Below are 20556 nucleotides of genomic sequence, written 5' to 3' on the forward strand. Positions count from 1 at the left end.
GCCCCTGATTGAGAAGCGCCGTCAAGGCCAACGGGGCGGAGCCGAGGAAAGGCGGAGCCTCAGGGAGAAAGGGCGGAGCCTGTGGGGACTGGGGCTGAGAAGTAATGGAGTCCCCAGAGGGATGGGCAGCGATAAGGAGATTTGGAGCGGGAGGGTGGAGAGGCCCCTACCCCCAGCTTGGTTTTTTTTCCCCCCAATTACATTTCAATTTAGCTCAATTACTTTTCCATTATTGTTCAAGCGACTCGGTTTTAATTGAAGCTGCTGGTTCTTATCGCTCTTATTACCACACATACAGGGGGGAGGAAAAAGGAGGGCTGGGGTCGGCGAGAGGTTGGGGGAGGTCCAGGGGCCATGGACACCTTCAGCAGCGAGATCAAGGCTGGCAGAGATGGGACCCGTCCCGGAGCTCTGGGGCACCCCAGAGTGGCCAAAGGAATCTGCAGGGGGACACAGAAGGAAAGCTGTGACATTTATCATGTACAGCGTTCCCCTCTTTCTGCGTTGTCATCTGTGGCCCAAAATAATTATTGTCTTGACTCCTTCAAGAGGGGGAGATTACATCCCCATCACTGTTGTCACAGTGTGTTGTCACAATTGTCCTGTTTCATTATTAGTTGTTCATTTCTTCCTATTCCTAATTTATAAATTAAACTTTATCATAGGTATGTGTAGACAGGAAAAACAATGCATAGCCTTCAACTGTCTTCCATCTCAGACACCCACCCACTCAGGGTCTTGGAATGAATTCCTTCTGATAATGAGGGGGGGGGAGTATTTATTAATTTTTCCATATTTTTATTAGCATACATTAATAATAGCAAGAGGCTTCATTGTGATATATCTATATATGTTCTATAGCTTGCTTTGATCAGATTCACCCCCCTTAATACTCTAAGATTCATTTAATTCTAGCGCAATTTCATGAGATGTGTACTATTAGTTTACAGAGGGAAAAACTGGGGCCCAGAAAAGTTAAGTAATCTGCTGAGTAACAGAGTTGGGGCACATTTCAGTCCTCTGGCCTTGAGCTGCCCTGCCCCTCCCCCACCACAAAGTTACATCCACTGGCCCCCTTCTAATCCCAGCCCCAGTTCCCAACTCCTGCCACTCCCCTGCTCCCTTCCAAGTTCTGAGGTTCTAGGATATTTGGTTTTCCATCTGTTTCTAATTCCACTCCGTCTTCAGGGCCTGGACTTCCCTGCCTCCTGCAAGTGTCCACCCTGCTTGCTACTACCCTCCTGTACTACAGCGCTGCCCATCTACCTACCCATGTACTAACTGCTTTAAGGATGGGGGAGGACTCAGAAAGGCAATGCTTTGAGTTGGACAGAGCTGAATGAAGTCACCATTTCTGTGTAACTAGGTATTAATAGCACCTCCCTCCTGGGGACAGGGTTCTGAGGATTAACATAAATGAGGTGAAGGCTGGAAGGCGTCTGCAGGAGGTGAGGCTTCTGCCGGGTAAAAGGTGCCCTCAGCCCATCCTTCTGTTGACTGTGGGACACAGGCAGGCTGGATCTATCTCCCTACTTCTTTTTTTTTTTTTTTGCTTTTATTATTGTGCTGGGAGTACATTGTTACATTTAAAAACATTCTTACAATACATCAGAGTTGAATTCACCCCCTCCACCACCTACTTCTCACATTAACAAATGAGACTCATGTCTACAATCCTAGCTACTAGAGAGGCAGAGATCAGGAGGATCATAGTTCAAAGCCAGCCTGGGGAAATAGTTCATGAGACCCTATCTCATAAAAGGGCTGGCAAGGTGTAAGGCCCTGAGTTCCAACACTGGTAGCATCAAAAAAAAAAAAAAAAAAAAAAAAGGATCCAGGAATGTTGTCAAATCCTGTCAGGGGAGGAGCAGAGGCTTCGAGTGAGTGGCTTCACGTCCTAATTCTGAAGCCCATCTGCCCTGCAGCCCAGGGGCTGGGAGAGGAGAGGCTTGCACCCTGTGAATTTAGCCAATCATTCTTCTTCCCCCTCCTGCCCTGTTCTGCCTCCAGTCTTCCCTGAGTGCAGCCAGGAGCAACGTTTGCAGGTAACCTCAGGATAGACATCTTCGGTGCCCACCTCTCTGGTCCAAGTTTGAGGCCCAATGCTAGCTTGCTATTCCTCCTACCTTTTCATTTTTTGAAGCTTTTAATTTTATTTCTTCAAATATATTTTATCCAGCACTCTTGTTTTTTTTAGGATGAAGATTGATCTGGAAGTCCTCATTACCTGGAATTAGAACTCCAGTGATTGGCAGAGAAGTGCAATTGCTCTGCTTGGCTCAGAGCAGTGACTCGTCCTCTAGGACTGGGCACACTGATAAAACCTTGACAAAATTGGGGTCCTTTGCAGAAGGAAGAGGGGGAAATGCCACGGTGTCAGCAACCCACAGGTGTGGAAATGACTGGGGCTGGGCTGGGGGAGGCTGAGGAGGCTTGACTGGGAAATGTGCTTGTGCTTTGAGATTTGACATTTTCTATCAGTAGATGTTTTATTTATTTATTTATTTTACTTTGAACAACAAACTCACAGAAGAGTTGCAAGGAGAGTACAAAGAACTTTTGTTTTCCGAACCATTTGAAATAAGTTGCTGACCAGCTGCCCCCTGACTTCCAAACACTTGAGTGTGGATGCCCCCACACAGGGGCCTCCTCCTGTGTCACTCTCCTCTGATCCTCAGGCCCCACTCCAGTTCTGACAGTGGTGCCTCTGGCGTCTTTTCCAGCAAAAGGATTCAGTCCAGGATTACGTGTGGTGTTTGGTTGTCATGTTGCTTCAACTTTCTCCACTCAAAAACAGTTCTTTCATCTTTCCTGGGCTTTGATAACTTCCACATATTTCAAGATGACAGGCCAGTTGTTTTGTAGAATGTCCCTCCATTCAGATTCATCTGATGTTTTTCCTCATGGTCTAATTCAAGTTATGCATCCTTGCCAAGAATATCACAGAGATGTGTTAGGTTCTGACTGTACCCATTACATTCCAGGGGATCCCATTCCTCTTGATGCTCACTTCCAGAAAACAGGATTTGAAAATGTGTAATAAGCCATGGCCTTGGAGATCTCAGAGTGTCCTGCAGCTCCATCCAGCCCTGCACACATCAAACACACTGAGGCCAGGGCAGCCCTGTGACAAGTTGAGTTTCAGGCAATTCCATGGTTATTCATTCAGATGACAAAGCAGTCAGGGAGGCCTTCAAAGAGATGACTGGGATAGAGTATGGCCTCCAAGAACAAGGAAGATTTGGCAGGGACTAAAAGGAAAGTACTCCAGGGATCAAACTGAAAGGCTCAGAGTTCAGAGGAAGGCATGTGTGACAGAGACTATGTTATCCACTCAACAAGGCTATGTCTTTTCTCTTAACATGCAGAAAGACTACATTTCCCAGGGTCCCTTGCAGTTCAGTCAGGTCACGTAACTGGGTTCTGGACACAGAAGTAGATGAAGGTACTCAGTGCTGATTTTTGTCTTCCTATAAATCCTTTTGCATGGTTCTCCACATTCTCTTCCCCTTACACAAAAGCCTTGGAGGTTGCAATTTGATGGTGGTCATATCACCAGCTGGAGAGACCATGGAGCCCTGAATGACTGTATGGGGTGAAACTCTCCCTTGGATTGTGACATGAATGGGCAGTTAACCTTGGTTGTGATAAGGTGCTGAGATTCTGGAGTTATTTCTTACAGCAGCCAGCACAGCCTGACTAACAGACTGCGTGATAGAGACAACAGGGAAGTCAGTCTGCTCAGCACAGAGTTGGGTGGTGACAAGGTAAGTCCAGCTTAGAGTGTGGCCTTGACTGTCAGGTTACTGCGTTTGAAATATTTTCAGTAGGAAATAGGGAGCCACTTAAGGTTCATGAGTTGGATAAAAATATGAAAAAGTAGTGTTTAAAGATGAAGGGATTTCTAGGATAGCTTAGGTCACAGTGGAAGATACAGGGAAACTCTGTGGTCACCCAGGTAAGGGGTAGCAGTGAGTATGACTAAGTTCAGATTGAAAATCCCAATAATGGGCTCCATTGAAATGAAAATGATGTCTGGGGTACCAGTCCAGGGTTGATAACTAGGTCCTTCTGTCTCGTTGCCCGGCCATCCTCCCTATATGGCCCAATGTAGCTGCTGCACCCCAAAAGTGAGTGCCATCAACATTCCAGCCAACATAAAGAAGGAACAAGGAAGGTAGTGCCGCTTCCCTTTAGGGACACTCCACAGAAGCTCACGTGACTTATGTCATTGTCACAGATAGCTGCAAAAGAGGCTGAAATTGTTGGTCTTTATTCCAGATGGCCCAGGTGACTGCTCAGATTATCAGTATGAGGAGGATGGATTTGGGGGGATAATTAACAGGGTCTGCCATGGCCCAGGCCTCAGGGGTAGCACAGAGATTGAAAAAGCAAGGAGCAATTCCAGAATTTAAGCAACCAGAACAAAAAGTTGTGGGTTCAAATCCTGGTTTTCCCACTTTATTATGTGATTTAGTCAAATTGATTAATCTCCGTTTTTTAATTAAAGGGAAGAATGCTACCTCTCTCCTGGGGGACTAAATGAAAAATTAAATCTTAAATGTCTGTCACATAGAGAAGTCCTGATAAAAGCGAACTTATATAGCCCCCAACAGGCAAGAAAAGAGGAGTGGGGAAGGCAAAGTGGGAGTGCCAAAGGCCAAGGAAGAGATCTTTTTTTTGGCGGTACTGGCGTTTGAACTCAGAGCCTCATGCTCTTTGGCCAGGTTCTCTACCACGTGACCCAGGCCCGCAGTCATTTTTTAGACAGTAGCCTGCACTTTCTTGCCTGGGACTGACCTCATACCACAATCCTCCTCCCTATGCCTCCTGAGTAGCTGGGATGACAAGTGTGCACCACCGTATCCGGCTTGTTTATTTGTTGAGATGACTTCTTGCTTGCTAACTTTCCCCCAGGTTGGCCTCAAGGATTAGATCCTATTAACCCATTTGGGCATCTATTCCTCATTCCTCTGTTGACTTGCCAGGCACAGTTCCCCAGACATGGAGACAGACACGTCAACAGACAAGCACACAGGCAATTACAACATGACAAGGTGGGTCTGGGGTGGGGCTCAGGGGTAGAGCACTTGCCTAGCAAGCATGGGTCCTGGGTTCCATCCCAGCATCTCAAAACCCTAACACAGCAGGTGAGAAGTCTTGCCCATAGACTCAGTGATACATAGCTCCCTCCTTCTCATTCCTCTCCAAGAGAGTGGCAGAAGCTCTCCAAGGTATGGACTTGGGCCCACCACTCCTGCCACCTGTCAGGGAGATGTAGAGTTGTTTGCTGAGAAGTTTTGTCTCAAGGATGGCGGAGGGGGAGGGTCCCTTTGGATACACAGGAGGGTGTAGAAGGGGCTGAGTAGGGAGGAAAAGGCCTAAGTGCCTGCATCTGTGTGTTTGTGACAGCTTGTGCCTTGGGGTGGCTGCTGGATGAGTTCAAAGGCAAGGTCATCTAGAAGTAGACTGACAAGATGACTACCATTGCAATGGAGTTTGCTAATGGAAGAATTTCAGATACCAGAGAAAGAAGTTGGGCTTTTCCTCCTTTATGAGAATTTAGGTTCTAGCTCTCAAGAAATGCAGTCAGCATGCCCCCACTGTGGCTTACTGCATGAAATTGTAAATCCTGAAATCATGGGACAGATACCAGAGGCAGGTGGATTGCATTCGTCATATTCCAGCTCTGGGACGTAAATACTTGAGAAAAGCAACTTAAAGCAGGAAGAGTTTATTCGGGCTCATAGTTTCAGAAGCCTCAGTCTGTGGTTGGCTTTAGGCCAGAGGAAGACAGAACATCATGGTGGAGTAGAGTTGCTCACCTCATAGCAGCCGGAAGCAGAGAGTCAGAGAGAGAGAGAGACCAGATATGCCCAGTGGCCTACTTCCTCCAACCAGGCCCCGCCCCCTCCAGGCCCATCTCCAAATAGCACCCCATGGTCCAATCACCTCTCACAAGCATTGTCAGCTGAGGACAAGCCTTCAGCATGTGAGCCCTTTAGGGGACACCTCATATTCAAACCATGACACAGATTAAGGAAGAACTAGAAATTTTACCCTGCTGATACTGCCCTGGACTCACTCAGAAGCACACAGAAGGAAGGGCTGGTAGAGTGGTTCAGTGGTAGAGCAAGCATGAAGCTCTGATTTCAAACCCCAGCACCACCAAACCAAAAAAAGAAAAAAAGTATACACAGCTCAGTGAGAAACTCTCAATTTCTGCTCCAAGGGGTAGGAAAGGAGACCCTTTTGCTTGGTAAAAGGAGGGGAAATCCTCTCCTGGGTTTTCCCCTTTTTCTGGCTCAGACAATGGTGTGGTAGCAGTGCTGACAGTTGTACCATAACAATTAAACTAGAAACCAACAGCAGAAAGATACCTGAAAATCTCCAAAGACTTGGAACTTAAACAACAAACTTCTAAGTGATCCCTGGATCAGAAAGGAAACCTTAAGAAGAAAGTATTTTGATCTGAATGAAAATGAAAATATCAAAGTTTGAAGAAGATGGCTGGGCTACCCCAGTGTCTATACAGCTGAACTTGAAGTTTTAATGTCACACCGTCATCTCCATCTGAAGAGGATTTTGCCATTCCAGCTGGGAATCTCCGCCTCCCTCTCAGCTTCTGTGAGTTCAGGAAGCATCTTTCTTGCTTACTTTCCTCACCCAGTTCCTTCAACTTCTGTTATGGGCACCAAGAAAAGCCATCCGGGAGCTGGAGGGGGGAGGGGACAACTTCCATCCCACCCCTGCAGAGTGAGCAGGGCCGGAGAGGGGCAGAAATACAGGCACAGGGCCACTCAGGTAGGGACGAGCTGTCGCTCTCCCGAAGCTCAGGAGCGTTTCCAGCTGGACAAGTGTTATCCAAAGTGTGCGTGAGCATCACAGCCCCCCTGGGACGCCACGACACACGCACATTCACAACACACACACCTGTGCACACATCACACACACACCCCGTGCACACACAGAATTCCATTCCCTTCTGCTTAGGGTTCTTTGCTTGTTTCATACTATTTATTTCCTAATTGTGTCCTTTGTGTTGTCAATTTTTGTTCAGCATAGAAATAATTAGTATTTGTTTCTTTAGTTAGGAAAATAATCCATTACTCATCAAAAAAGTTAGATAATGTGTAATAGTACAAAAACAAGGTAAACATCACAGGGAAGACTGCTGGTGTCTAGATGTATATCCATCCAGTATTTTTTTCTTACAAATCTGAACATGGAATTTTTCATAAGTGTTTAATAACTGGTTTTCATTTGATAATATACATTAAAAAATCTCCTAACAAGTGCATGGTATTCCATAGTAGAGGTTGTAGCAGACTGTATTTTCCAAGGACAGCTGTAACAGTACCTCTCCTTTCACAAGCTCTTCTAGAACTGGCCACTCCACCAGTTATAACAAGAGTCTTTATCCCCTGACCTTGAACCTAGATTGACCTTTGTCACATCTCTGACTACTAAACACTGTGATCCTGAGGCCAGGTTAAAAAAACACCCATCTTGTCCTCTTGAAACACTTGTTGTTGGAACCCAGCCACTGGGCAGTGAGGAACCCTGGTCGTCGTAAGGAGGTTCCTGCAGAGGTCCCATGTCCATGGACCCACTGAGCTCTCCGCCAGTGGCCTGTGCCAGCTTGCCAGCCATGTGAGAGTCACCTTTAAGTGAATCAGGCTGTCCAGATTGGCGCCACATAGAGCCTAGGGCTCCCTTGCTGAGCCCTGTTCAAATTGCGGGTGGGTGGGAAAACCAAATTGGTGTACTGAGTTTTGGGAGAGTTTATAACCCAGCTGTAAATTGTTGGAACCCGGATGTGTCTGACTTTATGCCAGCTGTACACTGTTCATGTATGTTCCAGCCCTCTTGTGTTGATGTCTCCTGGACAGCTGCGGCCCCGTCTTACACATCTAAGGTATAGGATCCTGGGTTGAGTGCACACAGTAGGAACTCGGTATGTGCTTTAGCCCAGGTGTTTGGGAAGGGAATGGAGGGTCTCCTTAGGACCTGGAAAGGGTCCTGCTTTCCTGCCCCTTGTTCCCAGGACATGACCTTTTCTCTGCTCCTGCGCTCCAGGCCACCTCTCTCTGCACATGTCACTGTCTCCCACGAGTCCCTGGAAGGCCAGGCAAACATAACGGGGGCAAGGGACAGAGGTGACCTCAGGAGCAATGGAGAGCATGAGTGAAGGTGCCCCAGTGTTGTGTCCTTCCCCCAGGGGACCTTGGAGCCTACCCCCTTCTGGAGCCTGGTCTCCTGGAATGAGCTGGGAGCAGGTGGCCCCACTGGTGTGATGGTTTAGGGAGAGGCTGTGACTACTGGTAATGACCTCTTCAGGCCTGCCGGAATGGACATGGTGGCCTCTCCCCCAGGGACAACACACAGAACATATATGCTTACCTTGCCACAGGGAGGCTGGGGTATGCTAAGCTGGGCAATGTCTCCAGCTATGTGGGTCTCTGGCCACCCGAGTGTCCTTGTGTCCAGGCAGAAGGACTGTCTTGTCTGTGGCACTGGGCTGCTGAAGTGGGGGGCTGCGTCAGGTCTGGTGGAGGGGAACCTGCTTCAGAGAAAGGCAGCCCGCGAGCGTACGGGAGGAGTGGGGCCCTGGAGACCCAGCCCATGCCCTGCACACCACCCGCCTCTGGAGTTTTGGGATTGGGTATCTCTTCTCCCCTCTGGGGCTCACACCACTGCTCTCCTTCCCAGTTTAAGTTTCCCTCCCCAACCCTGATGAGAGGCATCTGAAGCCAGATGAAGAAATTCAGTGCTTTCTCCATTCATTCTATCCCTGGAGTCAGCTTCCAGAACCTTCTAAGTACAGAGGTGGGAGGGACCTCAAGGCCCAGGCCTTTGCCTCCTTGAATGTTCATGGGTCACCTGGGATCTGAAAGCTGGTAAAATGAAGATTCTGATCCAGCAGCCTGGGTGAGACCTGAGACCTCTTCAGTGTGCACTACCCCCCGAGCGCACCACAGCCGACACTGCCTTCCCACCCGCAGCCTCCAGCTCCGGTACAGAGGCCCAGAGAGGCAAATGGTTGGACTTGAGCCTCAAGAGGATGAGATGTGGGTGCTGCTCCGACCTCCATTCTCTGCAGCACTGGACGGGCACCACACTCCCCCTGGGCAACTGTCCCAAGCAAGGAATGCTGGGAGCCCACTGGGTATCCTGGCTGAGGATGACCGGGCTGACCGGGCTACTGTGGGCCTAATACAGGGAGACTCACTGAGGTTGGGGAGCTCTGTCCCTCTCCAGAATGTGAGGGGCAAGGCTCTCTACTCACAGGATATCTGGGGCACCCAGTCTGGAGCACAGTCCTGGCTCAGTGCCAGACCACCTGCTACAGGCCAGGGGAGGCCTGCAAATGTGGACCCACTGGCCATGGTCAAGTCGTTGGGCAGCCGCTTGTTGATGAGAGCCAACCTCCCACCGTCCTCCCAGTCTGCTGTCCCAGCAAAGTGTAAATGGTTAACAAGGGAGAAAATCCAAGGAGCCCAGGCCAGGGACGGTGCCAAGACAGTTTTTGCTCCAAGTGCCTCCGGTCTATGTATCCCTGAGGACTTCAAGGAGGAGAGAATACTGGGGAGCTCTGGACTGAGGGAGGAGGCACAGAGCCTGTCCCTGGGAGCAGATGATCTGAGGACTCCCTGCCTTCAGGAAGTCACTGGTTTGAGGCAAGAGGCATGGCCCTACTTCTCAAGTGTCACCAATCCTGCTATCAGGTCACTTCTAGTGTGAGCGGAGCTCCTAGTTTGACTAGTTGTCACTTTGGAGGTGGGCATGGGGGAGGAGGAAGAGCTCAGGGCCTTACACTTCCTAGCCAAAACATTCTAACACTTGAGCCCAGGCACTGGTGGTCACGCCTATAACCCTAGCTACTCAGGAGGCAGAGATCAGGAGGATCACAGTTCAAAGCCAGCCCCGAGAGACCCTATCTTGGAAAAAACCCAGCACAAGAAAGGGCTGGTGGAGTAGATCAAAGTGTAGGCCCTGAGTTCAAACCCCAGTACTGTAAAAAAACAACAACAAAAAAATCCATTCTACCACTAGAGTCATGTCCCCAGCCGTTTTTTCTTTTAGTTCATTTTTCAGATAGAGTCTCAGGTTTTTGTTTGAGCCAGTCTCAGATTGCAATCCTCCTATCTATGAATGGCTGTGATTACAGGTGTGCATCACCATGGTTGTCCTGTCTACACGAGGTGGGGACTGAAGATGTTAGGATAGGAATGGTCCCTGATCCCAAATAATCTCTATGAAGATTATCAAGACACAAGAGAGATCATTGCTCTTTGCTTTTTCTGGGAATGGATGGAAGTAGCAGGTAGACAGCAGAAAGGACTTCTTCTCCATGAGAAAAGAAGGCGCTGGTACTGGTGGAGTTGGGTAAGAAGGATCTGCCCAGTGGCAGCATCTCTCCTCACATTTGAATGGGGATCCATTGAGGCTTAGGTAACATCCAGCATGGAGAAGGGGTAGTGGCGTGGAGGTGGGGGTATGTGGCAGGCCAACTTTCAAGTCCTCTTTACTGCAAGGAAGTGCTGTTCTTGAGAACGAATGGACAGGACCTAGCAAGAACCCCTGCCCGGCAGTCAGAGAATCAGAACTGCCACCCCCCACCCCAGCTTCCTTAAATACCAGGGTTCTTGTCAATAGCACCCTTGTCAAGAAAAACTCTCCCCAATTTTGTCCACCACCAGAAGCAAAGTGGCCCGAACCCTGGGCTGCCACGGGGAAGTTTGGTTCAACTCCTAGCTCTGCTTGTGAGTTGCTGTGTGGCCTCTGGCAAACCCACAAACCCTCTGTGTCTCAGGTTCCTTGTCTATCCCAGCAGGAGAAAGCCACCATTTGGGCTTGAGGCGGGTGAAAGGCAAGGCTGCCAGGGAAGCAGGGTAGGACATAAATCGTCCCATAAGCATGATAGGCTGTAACTACACTTTCATTGCTACCAGGTACCTTGCTGTGGTGGTGCATCCTGGGTCCCTTGCCCGGATATGTGACAGCTGGCTGCCCTCTGGAATCTCAGAGTCTAAGGCAGGAGCTCAGGCCTTAACACACGGGTTCCTCTTGATAGCCATGACCCTGGGCCCCATGCCCACGAAATTCAGGCAGCCTCTCCAGGTGGGTGTGGGGCCCGTGGAAGCTGCAACAGTCGTCTGCTCAGCCTTTCCCCCAGGCCCAGGAGCTGACAGCCCAGAACACTGAGCATTAACTTAGTCACTTCCTTCTACTAAAAACCCCACAACTCTATTAAAATAACAGCGTGACTTAATTACTCTCCAGAGTAAGTCAGTAACTGGAGGAATACAATTCACCCGGCTCCCCGCTGCCTGATTGAGTGTCCTGAACCTTCATTTTGCACTTGTCTCTGCACCGCGCCCCCCAGCCAGGAACTTTCAATGGCCCTCAAGATTGCCTAGGAAAAAGCCCAAAATCCTGGTCTGAGATTTTGGGGCCTCTACCATCTGGCCTTCTCATCTTGCTGACAAGATTCTGCTCTCTGGACAAACCAGGCGGCCTAAGCCATGACCTTGTCTCTGTCCTCTTCAGCTCCTTTGAAACTCTGATCAGATCTGCTTCCTCCATGAAGGCTTGCTGGATTGCTGTGGCCCAGAGTTTCTATCGTGGATTCACACATGTCACAAGCATGACAATCACATGACCTGTACAGGGAGTGTGCGTAGGGCCTATTCATGGGCCTGGCCCCAGACCTCATAGAGTCCCAGGAGAGGTCTGGGAATTTGCTCATTTGGCAGCCCCTCTCCTCATCTTGCAACCCCAGCCCTTGGTAACTGTCACCTCTGACCCCTGCAGGACCCTGCCTGGACCACCTACCTGGACACATGCTGGAACATGAGGGACCAGAATCCCAAATCCTTAATAAACCACGCTTGCTGAGGAGGAGCTTGGGACGGAAAAGTCAGGGGCAAGCTGACCCCCGTGGGGATCACCTTAGGGAAGGCAGGGAAAGCTCCTGCTTGGCAGCAGGGACGCAGTGGCTGGTGTCACCTGGCTTCTGGGAATTCTCTGGACAAACTGGGCTTAGGGTTCCCCCAGGATTCTCTCAGATTCAGGTGAAATAAAAACTCAAAGCTCACCAAGCACTTAATGAACCACCATGAGTGAGAGCCACAAACAGCAGAGGCACTCCCATGGAGTGCTAGGGCTACCAGGCACTGGTTACAAAATAACTGTGTGCAAAACATTTCAAGAACATGGAACAGCAAGGATACAACAACACACAACAAAAGACTCAAAAATTCCCAGCTGCTTGGAAGGCTGAGTCAGGCAGACACTTGAACTCAGGAATTCAAGGCCAGCCTGGACAACATAGCGAGAGCCCACCTCAAAAAAAAGGATGTTTTTTCAACAGGAAAAAAAAAAAAAAAAGCTGAGCATAGTGGAACTCACCTGTAATCCCAACTCTCAGAAGACAGAGATGATTGGGAGGATTGTGGTCTGAAGCCAGGCCTGGCAAAATGTTAGTGATACCCCATCCCAACAAACAAGCTGAGCATGGGTGGTTCATGCCTGTGATTCCAACTACAAAAACATGAAACCCTATTTGAAAAATAACTAAAACAAAAGAGGACTAGGGGAGTGACTCAAAAGGTAGGGTGCACATCTAGCAATCATGAGGCTCTGAGTTCAAACTCTCGTACTGCCAAAATCAATCAATTAACCAATAAAACAAGACAGATTTCTATAAAAGCACTGAATTGATCTTATAATAAAAGAGAACTCAGTGGATGCCTCAAACAAATTAGATATGTCCAAGAAAAGGGTGACGTGGGACTACAGCTGAAAGCCATCCTTCGATTCAGCAGTACAGCACACAAAAGAGGTGATGGGAGAAGGAAAGGCTAAATTGAGTCTCAGAGGAAGACAGGGGTGGAAGGAAATGAAATATTTGAAGTGAGAATAGAATGGCTGGACATTTTCCACTTTCTGATTAAAAAAATATAGATTCATAGAGCTAAGAAACACAAGACACGCAGAACCGGCCTCACCCGGGCACCTGGCAAGGCTGCCAGAATTCTGTGAGTCCAGGGCCTGGTGGTCCTGAACTGGCCTTCTGAAGGTGGGCCTGGCCTGTTAAGAGAAACCCACTGTGCAGAACACCAAACAAAATGAGAAAATCCTGAAAAGCAGCGAGAGAAAAGACAGACTTTGTTCCTGTATCTCCTCATCGTGTCTGACTCTTGCATCTGAGCACGCCACATTCAAGTCCCTATCACTGAAGCCGCCATTGTCCTTTGTTCTCAGGCACTCCTACACCTCGAGTCCAGGGCTTCCATTGGCAGAGAGATTGAGCGGCCTGTGGCCACCGGAGGGGAAAGAATGTGGGCTGGCCTCGGAGTCAGACAGATGCAGGTAAACTCAGACGCTGTGGTCAGCAGTGTTTTCTTGGGACCAAGGTTCACATACTCCCCGAGTTTCTGTGGAGGTTAATAAGAATAAAGCCTGAGATATAAACCACCCAGGGGAGAATTCTGATTGTTTAAATATTTACATAAGTACCTGTGCGCTCAGACATGCCTCTCTCCTTCTCCTGTGGTCTTCATCTGGGGAGGGGACAGCAGCGTGAGAGCCTTGGCTCGTGTGTGTCCATCGGTCTGTGTAAGGCTCCCCCCTTTCATTTTCTTTCCTTTCCCTGACCAGCACATGTTCTCATGTACTCGACATTGACATACGTCCTTGAACACGTGTCTACTCCTGCAGGATTAGCTTGCATGAGAGCATGTTTCTAATTTCCAGAAATGATAGTGTGCTGTGGACCTTAATTCTGTCTCTGTTTCCTACTCAACATATATATTAGTGTGTATTTATCACCCCGCCCCCCACAGTACTGGAATTTGAACTCAGGGCCTCATGCTTGCTAGGCAAGTGCTCTACCACTTGAGCCACGCCCTCAGCCCTTTTTCGTTTTAGTTATTTTTCAGGTAGAGTCTTGCATTTTTGTCTTGGAGTGGCCTCAACTGAGATCCTCCTATCTCCAGCCTCTTGAGTAGCTGGGATTACAGGCATGAGCCACCATACCTGATCTCAGCATTGTATTTTAAATATCTATCCGTGTCTGTCTATACATCAAGCACATACTGCTTCCTCGTTGAATGGCATGCTTTGTTATCCCTACTTCACAGGTGAAGCAACAAACCCTCAGTGTAGACCACCTTGCCTAAAGTCACACAAGCCTGTCTGGTTTTGGTCAGAGCCTTCACACATGGCAAAGAGCCCCTTCTTCCCCTTCTCACTGCCTCTACTGCCTACCACCCACTCCCTGCCAGGGAACATCACCTCTGGGCTTCCTCTGGCCTCCAAAATACCTACTCACTCTGGTGGCTGGGCTCTTAAAGACCCATCCCCTTCTTTGAAACTTCTTCAGAGGATTCTTTTACAGTATTCAATTCAACATATTTAAGTAAGTAATATGCTGTAATTTAAATAGGGACTACAATTGCATGTTTCAATATTCAGAAGATATAAAAGGGTAAACAGGGTGAAGTTTCCTTCTACTCTGATCTTAGTCACCCAGATCCCCAACCTGAAAACAACCACATTACCAGCACCCTATGAATCTTCCAGAGATACTTTATTCACACACAAAAGTGTGTTTGCGTGATGTTCTCATCCCCCCCATTTTAATGCAAACCCTGGTGTATACTTCACACTGTTCTTTACCTTTTGTCCCTTTAGGCTGTGTCCTTGGGGACTGCTCCCACCAGCACTCAGCTTCTGTGCCTGGCTGCATAGAATTCCATCCTATGGGCAAACCATCATTTTTTTCCAGCGATGTCTGATGAACATAGATGGCCAGTTTTGTCATTTAGGAGTGCTGTAATGAAATCCTCGTGCAGGTGTAGGCCCTCAGAGTGGCACATGCGGTGACCCGCGGAGTGACCTGAGGAGTGGCACACAGCGTGAGTGTTCAGATGCACTGCTCGGACTCCCTGCAGGAGCCAGGGATTTATTCCCCAGCACCCAGAGTGGAACTCACAGCTCACGATTCATAGCTCACAGCTGCAGCCTCTTCAGAACTGCCCTCCACTGACTCTCCATGACAGCCACGTCTCTCCCTGGGGCGTAAGTAACCACTGAGTAGCCCACAAGGGCCCCCTTGCCTCTGTCTGGGACCTCCCTACGGGACCATCGCAGCTCAGAGCTCCTGGGGGACCTGCATGGGATCTGTGTGACCACCCATGTCGTGCATTCAGCCTCCCTCACTCCAACACAGGTGTTGTTCCCAAGAACATTCCCCAATAAACTGCATGCCACGCTCTACCTGGGAGACTATTTCCAAAGACAGAAGGGCTACCTGTAGGGAAACTCCTCATTAGCAATCAAAGGACCCGTGTTTATGGGGGCTGTAATTTGGGAAGATTTCAAGGTACTTTCAAAGGATGGCACAAAGGGATAACTTGGGCTGTGTACTAGCTGTTTCTAAATGGGCCAGTTCCATCTGACCAGGTGAGAAGGTGCTTTTCTGCAGCCAGTCGCATGGGATTTTCCCACAACCCCACACACCACACACACCATCTTAGGCAGGCATGATAGAAAATCCTACCATAGTGCAGTGGAGGGAGCCCAGTCGGGAGTGGTCTGTTGTCCAAGATGACCCAGCTGATGTGGCAGGGGCAAGGCCATCCCGATTTACATTCTACCTGGATGCCAGGGTCAGTGAAGGCCAAGCCACTTTCCTTAGTGGGAAGAGAGGCACTGCAGTAAAAATACCTGTAATGGAGGGTGTGGCTGGGGCCTCACTTCCTGTGAGTCTGTGTCACATGGGAGGCAGCTTAAGGTAGCCACAGCCTTCTCTCCTTCTGGTGCTCCTGGGCCCTCTGGGATGCTCCATGGGAACTGAAGGTAGGAAGGTGCTGAAGGAAGTGAGCCCCAGAAGAGGGGGGTTGGGGATGGGAAATTTCCCCCCCATTTCTTCCCCACAATGGGATTCTTTCTCAGCCTCACCCAGGTTACCCCTTTAAAGACAAATCCAGACCCAGAAATCGAGGGGGAGGAGGAAAGAGAAGGAGGATTTCCATCACTGAGTGCACCTGTGCTTGTCCCAGCCTTCCTCCTCCCCTGAGGGTCTGCTCCATCCTACAGCTCTGCAAAGGGACCACCTGAGACACCATGTGTTCACTGTTATTGGCACATTAGCCTCAGAGACATGGCTCCACCAGGTCTCCTGACAGCTTTCACACACCCCCAGCCCTCTTGAACCCAAGCATGGGATGGAAACAGGCAGGGCATGGCAAGGCAGAGGGGCACAGCAGGGGACAGAGAGCCAGGGACCCTTTCCCAGGGCTCCCTTCCCAGTCTGAGGAGGTCAAGTTCACTGCTACTCAAGAAGGAGGGGGGTGGGTTACAGGAGTATACTAAAGAGGGTGAACATGGTCAAAGGACACTGTACACTACAGAATTCTCATAATAAAATCAGACTATTCATTTATGTTAAAAAATAAACTTAAAACAAGGGCAAGTAGACACCGTACCCTCTTCCTCCTCAGTGCTGTTTCTCACCCCAAACCCTGGCCCTCTGCAACAGTCAATCACAACATGGTCACACAGGCCACTGCCCAAGGACCTAGCGGCTTTGGGGGTTGCAGCAGAGGAGTGGGGTGTGAGAGAAGGGAAGAGCTTGCAGGACCGTCTGTCCCACCTCCCTCTTCTCACCTGACCTTCCTCTCTCCCAGACGCTCAAGGCCACCGTGAACTGTCAGACTGGGAGAAACCCAAGACTAACATGAGAGCCTCATTTGACCTCTCCACAAGCTACTCAAATGTCCACCTGATTTTTGGACTGCACAAAAATAACTTCATGCACCAAAATAAGCTTTTGAACAGCCTGACTTATTTCTGAGCCCTAATGGCTGGATTTTGCCCAGGCCTCGACTCCATGAGTCCAGGCCTGGGTGGCCTCTGTCCTCTCTTGCTTGTCTCTCTCACCCTCCTCATCCTCCAACCCTCACCCAGCACCCCTCCCTTAGGAAGCCTCCTCCGTCTTCCCATCTTCCCAGGGCATTCCCTCCCCCTGAAGTCAATAACCACTGCAGACATTCAGGGTTAGGGGCTGAATTGTGTCCCCCTCCCCACCCCAAATTCCTTTGTTGAGCCCCTAACTGCCAATACCTCGGAGTGTGACCTAGTTGGGAAATGGGGTCATTACAGGTGTAATTGTTAGGTCCCTGGCATCCTTGGGATGGGCTAGCATGGAAACCAGACCCCCCTGATTTATGACCGCTTGCAAAACTCTCTTGCTTGTTTCCCTGCTTGCAAAACCTCAGGAAATTCCAGTTTCTCAACTAGCTAGGCATGTCAACCCATTCCATCTGGTGATCACAGATAATCGGAGACCAGAAACACTCTCCCTCCCTGCAGTGTGGCCCCTCCTATAAAGCCCACTACCCATTCCAGCCAAGCTGCTGCACTCTGAACCCGAGAGGGGCAGTCCAGGACTCTGTGCTTCCAATAAATCTTTCTTTTCTACATGTGTCGTAGTCTTTGTTTGGCAGTTCCTTACAGTAATTAGTTATGGTGAGGTAGTACGGGAGGAGGGTGGTTCCTGTGTCCTCATAAAAAGATTGCCACATTCACAGGGAAGTCTACAAGGAATACCAAGAACTGTGCAAACCAGATGCTGGGAGAAAGGCCTGCAGCGATTTTCCCTCCAGCCCTCAGGAGGAAGCAGTGCCGTCCACACCTTGACCTTAGACTTGCAGCCTCCAGAACTGTAAGAAAATGTCTGTTAAGTCGGCCAGTCTGTGGCATTTGTTATGAGAGCCCAAGCAAACTACCGCCTACACAGTCTGGCACTGAGCTCCATACCAGGATGCTGTGAGCCTGGGGCTAGCTACCAAGTTTACCCATGGGGAAACTGAGGCTCAGAGCTGGGTAAATGGTTACAGTCAGTCAGACTGCCTGACTGCAGAGCCTACATTTTTTACACTACTGAGGTTTGAACCCAGAGCCTTGCGCTTGCTAGGCAGGCACTCTATCACTTGAGCCACTTCACCAGCCCTTTTTGCTTTAGGTTATTTTTCAAGTAGGGTTTCATTTTTTTCCCAGGATTGGCCTCAGACTGTGACCCTCCTTCTGGCCTCCCAAGAAGTTGAGATGACAGGGCACACCACCACACTGGCTTGTTATTGAAAGGGGATTTCATTAACTTTTTGCCCAGGCTGGCCTCAAACCTCAATCCTCTTGATTTTTGCCTACTAAGTAGCTGGGATTACAGGCATGAGCCACTGTGCCCAGCCAGAGCTATTTGTCCATTTGTCCTTGTATTATAATGATAATAATAATAATAAATAGTAGGTTATTGTTATTGAAGGAACACCTGCAGATTTACTCCAGGCTCTGAACTTGGAGCTTGATGATTCCCACAGCTCCAAGAAGGAGGAAGAAATCTTCCAGAAGCTTCAGGGCCTTGCCCAGGGCCCTAGCCATAGAGGACCTTCTGCCCTACAGTCAGATACCCTATTGCAGTTCCATGCCCATGTGCACAGCTGCCTCCCAGTCCAGCTGTTCATGCCCTAACAGGACAAGAGCTGGTCACCTTGATCTCAGTGCTCCAGGGCCCAGTGGGGTGCAGAGCGCACAGAAGGGACCCCACAAATGCAGGTGGGAAAAGGGAAGCCCCATATGCTTGCGACACCGTGGCCTCCTTGGCTCTCATAACATTTCATAAAGAGCTCCGAGTATCGACAGATTTCTCTCTCAGCCTGCTAAATGCCTGCCTAATTTTCCACTCTATTGACAGCCTCCATTTTCCTTAACTGGCCCCTATTGTGTAGCAATTGGATGACTCCTCATCCCTCCTAAACTAGGGGGAGGCGCCATGAAGCAGGCCCTGCGCTGGGGAATCCAGAAGGGGCTGCCCAGAAAGACTTTTCTGGCCGTCAGCAGCAACAGGCCAGCTGGGAGAGGGCCAGGGCTAGGCCTGGGGTAGCACTTGGGGTGCAGTAGGCACATCACCCTGTCTGCAGCCACCCTCCATCCTGCCCACCTTTGCTGACCCCTTGAAGGGAGCAGACAGACAGAGCTCCCACATGGCCTACCCCTGCCTGCCCCCTCCTCTGGCCACCACTTTCTTGTCCTCCCTCAAGAGAGGACTCATCTTGCCTCTTTCAATCTTTCTTCAAAACAGAAGCCTAGAATTCCTTCAGGATATTTACCAAGCACCTACCTGGTGCTCTGCGTGGAACCAGATGCTGGGGGTGCAACCATGACAGAAGACAATGTCCCTGCATGTGGAGTGACATTCCAGAGCAGAAAGGTGGACAAAGACAGACAGAGAAGTCTGTTGGGCAGGTGGTGATGACCACAGTGATGATCAGGGAGGAGGTCAGGTAATTTAAATGCAGTGATCCAGGAAGGCCTCTCTGGGGGAGGGGAGCAGGGACCTGAGCAAGGAGAAGCAGTGCACCACGTGGACATGTGCAGGAAGAACCTTCCAGGGCAAGAGAGCGGCAAGTGGCAAAGGTCCTGAGGCAGGAGAGGGAGGCATGTCCAGAAACAGCAAGGAGGCTGGCATGGTGGCCATGTGGTGCAGGGCTTCGGGATCTGCCTGGCAGCTTTGGCTTTTATGCTGGGTGAGCTGAATGTGTTCACACAGAAGTAGGGCATGAACTGGCTTATTTTAAAAGACCCCTCTGGCTGCTTTGAGAATAGACCGGTGGGGGAGGGGGGACAGGACACAGAAGCAGGTGCAACAATCCAGGCAAGTAGCAATGGCACATTTATACATACAAATTCATACACAAATACACACACACACACACACACCACTCGGGATCTATTTTGAAGTTAGGACTGATGACATTGTCAGGTCTATTTTTGTTTTGTTTTGTTTTGCTTTGGGTGGCACTGGAGTTTGAGCTCAGGGCCTCACACTTGCAAAACAAGCACTCACTGCTTGAGCAACTTCACCAGCCCTTTTTTTGTGATTTTTTTTTTCCAAGACAGGGGCTTGAAAACTATTAGCTAGGGTGGGCTTTGAACCATGATCCTCTTGATCTCTGTCTCTTGAGTAGCTAGGATTACAGGTGTGAGCCACCATGCCCGGTGGTATTGTCAGATCTGGAAGGAACTCTGGAGATCATTTTCTAACCCCATTTTGTAGATGGCAGAACTGAGGACCAGTGAGGGAAAGTCACCCTTCTCAGCCACTCATGAGGTTGGGGAAATAGGCAGGGAATCTGGTCTCAGCACCTCTGCTCCTGGCTCCTGTGCTGTCAACTCTGTCCACCTCTTGGGCTGTTCATTGTGCATCTCCCCTCGCCGCTTTCTCTTCCCAGCCTCAGTCTCTCATCTTGCAAACACATTGGCGTTTATTTCTTCTCCTGTCAGGCTCAATGTGGAACATTAATTAGTGATGAATTAGCAGCGTAAACCCCAGCAGTTGCTGTCCCCTGGTGCCCAGTGGGCTCTGGGAAGGGACCTTGCAAATCTGATCTTAATCCCTCTCACCTCCTCTCCTAGGACAATTACTTTCACATCATTTGTCTGTGGAGCTGTGACCACCCCCCACCCTCCCAGCCCGGCGGAGGACAA

At 49.5% G+C, this 20556-nt stretch overlaps 1 long non-coding RNA gene across 7 annotated transcripts; it reads right to left on the reverse strand.

Moving 5' to 3' along the window:
- Positions 1-242: 242 nt before the first annotated feature.
- LOC141425639 (uncharacterized) lies at positions 243-19372 on the reverse strand. Of its 7 annotated transcripts, none has more exons than XR_012450659.1 (5): positions 15569-19178; positions 14686-14905; positions 9290-13442; positions 8404-8548; positions 1106-8119 (listed from the first exon to the last, which is right to left on the reverse strand). It is a non-coding gene; the product is annotated as an uncharacterized lncRNA (long non-coding RNA). The 7 variants fall into 7 exon arrangements; XR_012450656.1 differs by adding an exon at positions 13525-13568 and having other exon boundaries at positions 1107-8119; positions 8404-13442; XR_012450654.1 differs by adding an exon at positions 13525-13719 and having other exon boundaries at positions 1107-8119; positions 8404-13442.
- Between the last annotated feature and the right edge of the window lie 1184 nt (positions 19373-20556).

Source organism: Castor canadensis, chromosome 8, assembly GCF_047511655.1.
Source record: "Castor canadensis chromosome 8, mCasCan1.hap1v2, whole genome shotgun sequence".
Classification (NCBI taxonomy): domain Eukaryota; kingdom Metazoa; phylum Chordata; class Mammalia; order Rodentia; family Castoridae; genus Castor; species Castor canadensis.